Raw genomic sequence first — 8232 nt, forward strand, 5'->3', positions numbered from 1 at the left:
GAACATTATAAGAAGATAGGAGGAGATCAGGGCAAGACAATAACTCAAGAATCTTCAAAAATAATACAAGGAGAAAACAACAAGGAGATTACAGGAAAAACAAACAGAAGCATACAACAAGTAAAATTTTCACCAATACAACCTTTGCAGTTATTTGGTAGTTCGCAAAGAAAAGAACAAAGTGAAACGTTTGATGAAACAACCAAAAATGATGAACAAGAAATTTGAAGAATCAGGCAATGCAATTGTGGAAGTAATCATGGATAAAATAAGAAGGGAATGAGATGAAAGAATGCCAAAGAGATTAGGGGAGATAGGTGATGGATTGAAAAGAAAAACGATAACAGAATATCTTGGCAATGAAGGAGAAATAACTAAAGAATCAGCTAATAAATTCTTAGCCAATATTCTTTTGCGAGCAGCACCAGAAAAGTACAGACATTCTTTAGCACAACCAGAGACAAGAGAAACAGCTATTGATAATTTGTTCGCACTAATCACAGGGGAAGAAGCAAAACAACCAATGGCCATGTCTACAACAACACAAAGATTTTGTGAGCGAATCGCGAATTGTCAATTGCCAAAAAATTTGAACATCCCATCTACACTAGGAACATATGACGGGTCATCGGATGAAGAAGATTTTTGCAGTTATTTGAAGGTGCTATTCGAACTCAACATTGGGAAGATGAAGTCTCATGTCATATGTTTCCTATGGTGCTACAAAAAATGGAACGGGAGTGGTTCACAGGTTTACAACCAAGGAGCATCACAAGCTTTCAAAACTTAATGAGGTACACGTTGACTCATTTGGATGCGCATGAAATTAAACAACATCCGACAGAACCACTAAAGGATTTTATGAATCGATACACCATAGAAGGTCAAAAGATTCTAGATTTACCGGAAATTCAGCAAATTTTCGGCTTCATATTGTGTTTGGACCATCGAAGAAACATGTCACTTGTAAGACAATTAAGATGGAAAATTCCAAAGACATATTCGCAAGCTATGAAAATTGCAAGGGTATATCTGCGGTCAGGGGATGATATAAAAAGTCACCAAGGAGAATAGTATCGGTCACGAGATGATAATGGATCGCGAGGCTATAACTCTAGAAGGAATGATCAAACGTGAAAGATGATCTATAGCTAGGTTTTCTACTCTTTTTTATCTATAACTTCCATGTAAAATTCTTGCAAGAGAAGAACCCAACGTAAAATCTAGCATTAGAGTCCGGTTTATTGAAAAAAATTTGAGAGTTGAATGATCAGTGTATAGTTTGACTTTATTCATAACTAAATATGGCCTAAATTTATCAAAATCAAACACTACAGCTAATAGTTCTTTTTCTGTGGTTGTATAATTTAATTATGCACCAGATAATGTTTTGATTGCATAATAGATAAGACGGAAATGATTGTCTTTTCGTTGACCTAACACGCCTCCTATGGCATAATCATTAGCATCACACATAAGTTCAAATGGTTTAGACCAATCAGGTGATATAATAATAGGTGTGTTAGTGAATTTATCTCTTAAGAATGGGTAAAGATGTATTACAATCGTCATTAAAATCGAAATGAGTATCTTTTTCTAGGAGTTTAGTTATAAGTCTCGCAATTTTTGAGAAGTCTTTTATAAAGCATCTATAAAAGTGTGCATGACCTAGGAAACTTTGAATAGATTTTATATTAGTTGGTTAAGGTAGATTGTCAATGACATTGATTATTGCTTTATCAACTTGAATCCCGAGATCTTGTGACCAAGAACAACTCCTACATTTACCATAAAATGGAATTTTTCCCAATTAAGAACAAGGTTTGTCTTTTCACATCGACCAAGCATTTTGCAAGATTAGATAGGTACGAATCGAATGAAGTTTCAAAGACAGAGAAATCATCTGTGTAGACTTCCATTAAATCTTCCACCATGTCATGAAAGATTGTTGTCATACATCTTTGAAAAGTACCTGGAGCATTACATAATCCAAATGTCATTCTACTATAGGCAAAATTGCCAAAAGGACTAGTAAAAGTGGTTTTTTCCTGATCCTTTGGGTCTATTGAAATTCAAAATTTTCCATAAAATCCTTCCATGAAGCAATAATATTCCTTTCCGGCTAATCTTTCGATCATTTGATCTATAAATGAAAGAGGTAAATGATCTTTCTTGGTAGCTTTGTTTACACGACGATAATCTGTACAAACCCGCCATCCCATAATGGTTCGAGTGGGTATTAATTAGTTATTTTCATTAAGAATAACAGTAGTGCCCCGCTTTTTGGGTACACATTGGACTAGGCTTACTGATATAGCCAAAACGGACGGTTTTATTCGTGCGGTGTCGTTGGGTCGCAGGGCGTCAGATTCAGTATAGCATGCAGAGATTTTCGTTTAATTTATATTTTGCGTACTTTTACTTTCTAAGGTGTAGAAGGTGTAAGTTAACCTAGTGTCGTTTTTTATGCTGATTAACAAATTGAAGATCAAGTGGATATCTGTCTTTTAGTTAAATTACCTAGATAAAAGATAGTAGTTGATTTTAGCTAAAAGGTCCCAAATGCAGAAAAGTAAATAAAGTGGAAGGATATCCGGAGTATGCAGATTAGGAAAATGTTGACCAAGATATCAGAGTTGGGTTAGGAAAAGGTAATTATGCTTATTTTAAGACTATGCTTGGAATGATGTAGATCTGGTTGGATGAGCCAATTACACAGACCTACTTAACTCTGAACTCTCGGAGTTCTCTTTGAGCAGTGAGAAGTATGTCACTTGGTCGTATAACTGAAGTGTAACAATACCTCGGAGGTTATCCTCAGTAGAGTACTAGGTTTATTAGTGAGTTAAGCTCTAATCCTAAACCTCGTTATCAATTTAGGTAACTGAATAACAACGTTCCGTGTTGATTGAACACTGATCACAAACGAAAGGAGTCCATCAGTTTAAGTTGGAAAAACCTTAAATGAAAACTAACAACCATTCCATCATACTAATGAGATCACAACAAATCAAACATTATACAGCATTACAGTTAACATACTGATAGTAAAGCAGATAAAAACCTAACGAATACATAAACAGTTGATATGACTAAGACCTAGGGCAACAATCAGACAAGAACATGCAATAGGCTTGGGTCATATAGTAAAGGCACTAACTAGATCTTAACAGCTCCTAAGAGGTCTCTTCAGAACAGTCAATAGGCATACTAGGTCATTCATGTCTCAATTCCTAAGTTTCGTGTCCTAAAAGTGCACTAGATGCCTCTCGGGAACTCCGGCCATACCGAGTTCATAGAATCTTCAGATACAGTATAACCAGGGGTCTTAATCCTATGAAGTAGCTAATTTCATATAGGTGGACAAGTCCTGATCACAACCTAGGTTGGTCAATCCTTAAGATGCTAGCATACAAATCTATCAGACTTCCTAGTTCAGTAATGTAACAGTAATCGTACTAAATTAACATAATTACGCTAACCCAAACTTCTATCATGGAAACATACAGATAAATTAAGCTATCATGGCAATATCAGAATGCATTATTAAACATAAAAGGTAAGAATACATGTTTAATACAAAAGACAAGCGTTTCGGATAAAAACCTGAAAAGGCCGAACAAATCTGCCCGAGATCGTAGGGACTCGCCGGGATATCCTTTGGAAAATAAAAGCTAAGCTAACTACTACTAAAAGCTAACTAAAAGATTGAAAATATAAAATGAATTGCAAGTTGAGGGTGTGTTGGAATGGATAGAGAAGGCCCTTTAAATAGACTTGGTTTTTTCCAGAATACGGTTGGCAGGCCGTATGGCAGCCGGTTTGGTGGCCCGTATTTGGTAGCCCGTTTTTATGGCAACCCGTTTGGCAGCCCGTTTGGTGAGCCGTATTTGGCAGGCCGTTTACATACTGGCAGGCCGTATGGTAGGCCGTTTGGCAGGCTGTTTTTGGTGCCTGGTCAGTCTGATTCACTGGATCGTAACTTGATTTCTTGTTTTTCACCATTTTCGCTCTAGAATCTTCGTTTTAGCTCCGTTTTACTTGATTTTTTTTGCATCGCCTTTGTAATTACTTGATCTACAAAATCAACCAAAAAAGCGATAATTTTGCCGACAAATTTTTAATCTTTATTGTTTTGGGGCTCAATTTAGGGGGTAAAAACGTGACTTTTTCCTCGATATCAAATACCCCACACTTAGCTTTGCTTGTCCTCAAGCAAGAAAGCGGGAATATAAGGATCTTTCTAATAGATTCTCCCCTACCCTACCCGTAGATCTTTTTATTATGCCTTCATCAGAAGTCAGCACATCTTTCGAAAGTATTAGAAAAAGTTTCAAGCTTCGATGATTCGGTCGCCAGATTTCAATCGCGTCCATAGTGGAAAAGGCGTACTTTTCAACTCTCGGATGTAGAGTATACATGATCAGGCTCCTCACTAGCGGATCACTCATATCACTCAAGTGTTTGGGGTGTCCTATTCTAATTGTATTGTCGCTCAGAAGCCAGTCGTGTAACAGTTCTCATCATAGACTTGGTAAAGCATCGATATCTCCACCGGTTAAGTAAGGACGACACTGATCTTCTTCCTAGGCATTCTTTCAAGAGGAAGACGGGTTATAGGGTTTGGTTGAAAATTTATGGATTCGGTGAAAGGTATCCAGATCTTTTGATTTCTGAGAGAATTGATAGACTTTGATTCTTCAGAGTATTCATTTTTGGATAGAGAATGGCTTATATTCCTGTAAAGGTTTTCTTTGGAAGAGGCGGATTTCGCTAAGGCTTTGTCTAGAATTTTCTTTTGCTCTTCCAGGTTTCTTCTTCAGGGCATCTCCTTGGATTTTCTTTTTGCCTTATTTAGAGACTTTGCTCTTTCATAATCAATTTTTTTTGGCATACCCTTTCTTCATAACTTTTGTCTTTCGTTCCTGGTGCCCAGAGAGGAAGTGATAATCCACTGAAATAGGTCTTTTACCTATCAAAAACAATAAGGGGTTGGGAATCTTTCAACAATGCTTTTGAAGCGAATTTGATCGATCTATCTCTTCATTAATCTCTAGATCTTTTGGTAAAATGGAAAGGGAAGTGAATGGTAAATGGTGTATTTTGGGGGTGAATATTTCTGATTCATCAACTCTTTGTGTGAGTTGGTCGGTTTAAATTGTGTGGAGTGGAAACGAAAACAGATGGCCTTTTGTCTTCTCTATTCAGAATGATTTCGGAAGGAGCACCATGTATTGTGACATCCTCCAGATAGGTCCTGGAAGAATAACGTCACTAAATATATCAAATCACAATTGTATAAACGAGAACGACTCTATATGAGACGTTTTATTGAGTTTTGCAGCGGAAGATAAATAGATTACATTGTATTTAATGAACAATGCATTAAATGTCTTTAATTGGTATGATATGTAATGGAGACTCCAAGCATGGCAAACAATCATCATCAAAACAGCAGATATACAGCGGAAGCAATATTTAAGTACCTGAGAATAAACATGCTTTAAAGTGTCAACACGAGGTTGAGTGAGTTCATAGGTTTGTCATAAATAATGATTTCAGTAATAGTGTTAGACCACAAGATTTTTGTTCATAAACTTGGTCTCGTAGGGACCAATTAGTAGATCTCGCAGATCCAAAAGTTGTTCATAAAGTTGGTCTCGCAGGGACCAAAAAGTAGATCACGCAGATCCAAAAGTTATTCATAAGCTTGGTCTCACATGGACTAATTAGTAGATCACGTAGATCCAAAAGTTATTCATAAGCTTGGTCTCGCAGGGACCAATTAGTAGATCTAGCAGATCTAAAAGTTGTTCATAAAGTTGGTCTCGCAGGGACCAAAAAGTAGATCACGCAGATCCAAAAGTTATTCATAAGCTTGGTCTCACATGGACCAATTAGTAGATCACGTAGATTCAAAAGTTGTTCATAAGCTTGGTCTCGCAGGGACCAATTAGTAGATCATACAGATCCAAAAGTTGTTCAAAGTTTGCCCCAAAGACAAGTTGTGTTTATACTTGTTGGTTAGGGACTTAGTCGGACATAGCCGGGTATAGCATAGTTTAAAGTTGGTACTTGTGTCTAGCGTATAAAATAGTTATAAAAGTTGTGCATTTATTCTCAGCCCAAAAATGTAATGAGTAAAAGGGAATCAAATAAACTCACGAAAAATCAGTTTTAGTATTTGTATTCATTTCATAAAAACAGTTATAAAAGTAGCGCATGTATTCTCAGTCCAAAAATGTAAAGATTAAAAGGGAATCAAATAAACTCACGATACGATATGATAGTTTGTAGTAAATATGTATATGATGGCACTGAACAAGTGCAGAGTTGTCCTCGGATTCACGAACCTATATCAAGTTTATATATTAAAATCTATAATTGTAATTGAACAATTATATTATTAATGGTGTAATTGTTGTTTCAATAAATTATATGTCTTATTAAACTATTTTAATTAACTAATTTATTGATAATTGATATATATAATAAGTATAATATATATGACTTTATACTTATTTAGTAAAATAATAATAATAGTGAAAATGAAAGTTCTTATAATACTGATAATTAAAATGTTATATGTTTACAATAGTAATGATATTAATAATTTTTGTAATATCTACAATAGTAATAGTAATAATAATAATGATATTAGTAGTAAAAATGATAACAATAATAACGATATTTTTGTAAAAATGATAATAATTTTTAATAATAATAATACTACTAGTGATACTAGTAATAATAATAATTTTAGTAGTAACAATAATAATAGTAATTAAAATTTTAATTTTAATTATGTCAATAATAATACATGGTAACTTTTATTAGTAATAATAATTATTATAATAGTTAGGATACTAATAATAATAATAATTAAAATCATAATAATAATAATTATAATTCTAATAATAATAACAATAATAATAATAATAAAAATTTTGGTAAAGAAAGCTACCTTTAAGTCTTTTTCTAAAAAAAAATATGACCCAAACCGGGCTCGAACCCGCGACCTCTCGTTCACATCAAACAGCCTTAACCATCCCTCCATTAGTTTCTTTCTGATTTAAACCCAACTGTATAATTTATAACTCATTTATTTTTATAGTTTTTTCAACTCCTTCTTCCTCACTTGAATCTAGTCGACCAGAGTATCAAATTAACAAACTTAATAACTAATTTAAGGTTTGAATCAATTCATAATTGAAGCATTAGTAATCGATTATGGGTGTTTGTATATGGAAAACAAAACAAAAATAAAAAAAATAAAAAAAAAGAAAAAGAAACTGCTGTTCGAAGTTTTTAAAAAAAAAAAGAAAATCGTTTTTCAATTTTAAGCTTGTTTTAGGACTTGCTTTCTTCACGAAATAGTTTTCAAATCATGTATATAAACTATTGGAATCGTCAATCGATCAAAAATCTTTAAAACGAATTCGAATTTCATGAAGAACACTTCCTTTGACTTTTTGAAAATAAAGTTTGACTTGAAAATTTGAATTCGATAATGGAAATTGGAACCTAGGATTTTGCAGAGAGTATGAATGAAGGATTCCTAACAAGATTGCATTAATACATTTTGAAATTTCATTCGTTTTTGAAGCTTTTGAAAAATGAAACATGAACAGAGCTACGAAACTGGTTTTCATTATTTTATGTTTTTGATTCAACAATTGCAGTAGGATATAATGTGTGATCAACTAACAATACTTTGTTTGTGTTATACTCATTGTCAACAATGAATCACAATCAAGAATAAAAAAAAAATAAAGGCAGTCCTTGATAAAATAAAAAATAAAATAAAAATGGCGACAGGTTTTGAGAAAAATATATAAAGATATACTGATGGTTTATAAAAAATTTAAAAGTAGATTTTTGGATCAATAATGCAGATTTAGTTTTTTTTTTTTAAATCAAAAGCTGTTAGTACATGATTTTTGACTTTTTATTTTTAATTGATATTAGTAATTAATATTAATAATAATAATACTAATAATAATAATTATATTAATAATAATAATAATACTTTTAATATTATTAATAACATTAAAAATTAATAATATTAATATTATTATGACAATATTAATAAAAATGATAATTTTAATTATAATTAATAATGATAATAATAATTATAAAATGTTGATAATAGTGATAATAATAATAATAAATGGTCTTATTTTTATAATAATAAGGATAATGATAATTATTAATAATATTAATAATAATGAC

This window comes from Rutidosis leptorrhynchoides, chromosome 11 (assembly GCF_046630445.1).
Source record: "Rutidosis leptorrhynchoides isolate AG116_Rl617_1_P2 chromosome 11, CSIRO_AGI_Rlap_v1, whole genome shotgun sequence".
Taxonomy (NCBI): Eukaryota; Viridiplantae; Streptophyta; class Magnoliopsida; order Asterales; family Asteraceae; genus Rutidosis; species Rutidosis leptorrhynchoides.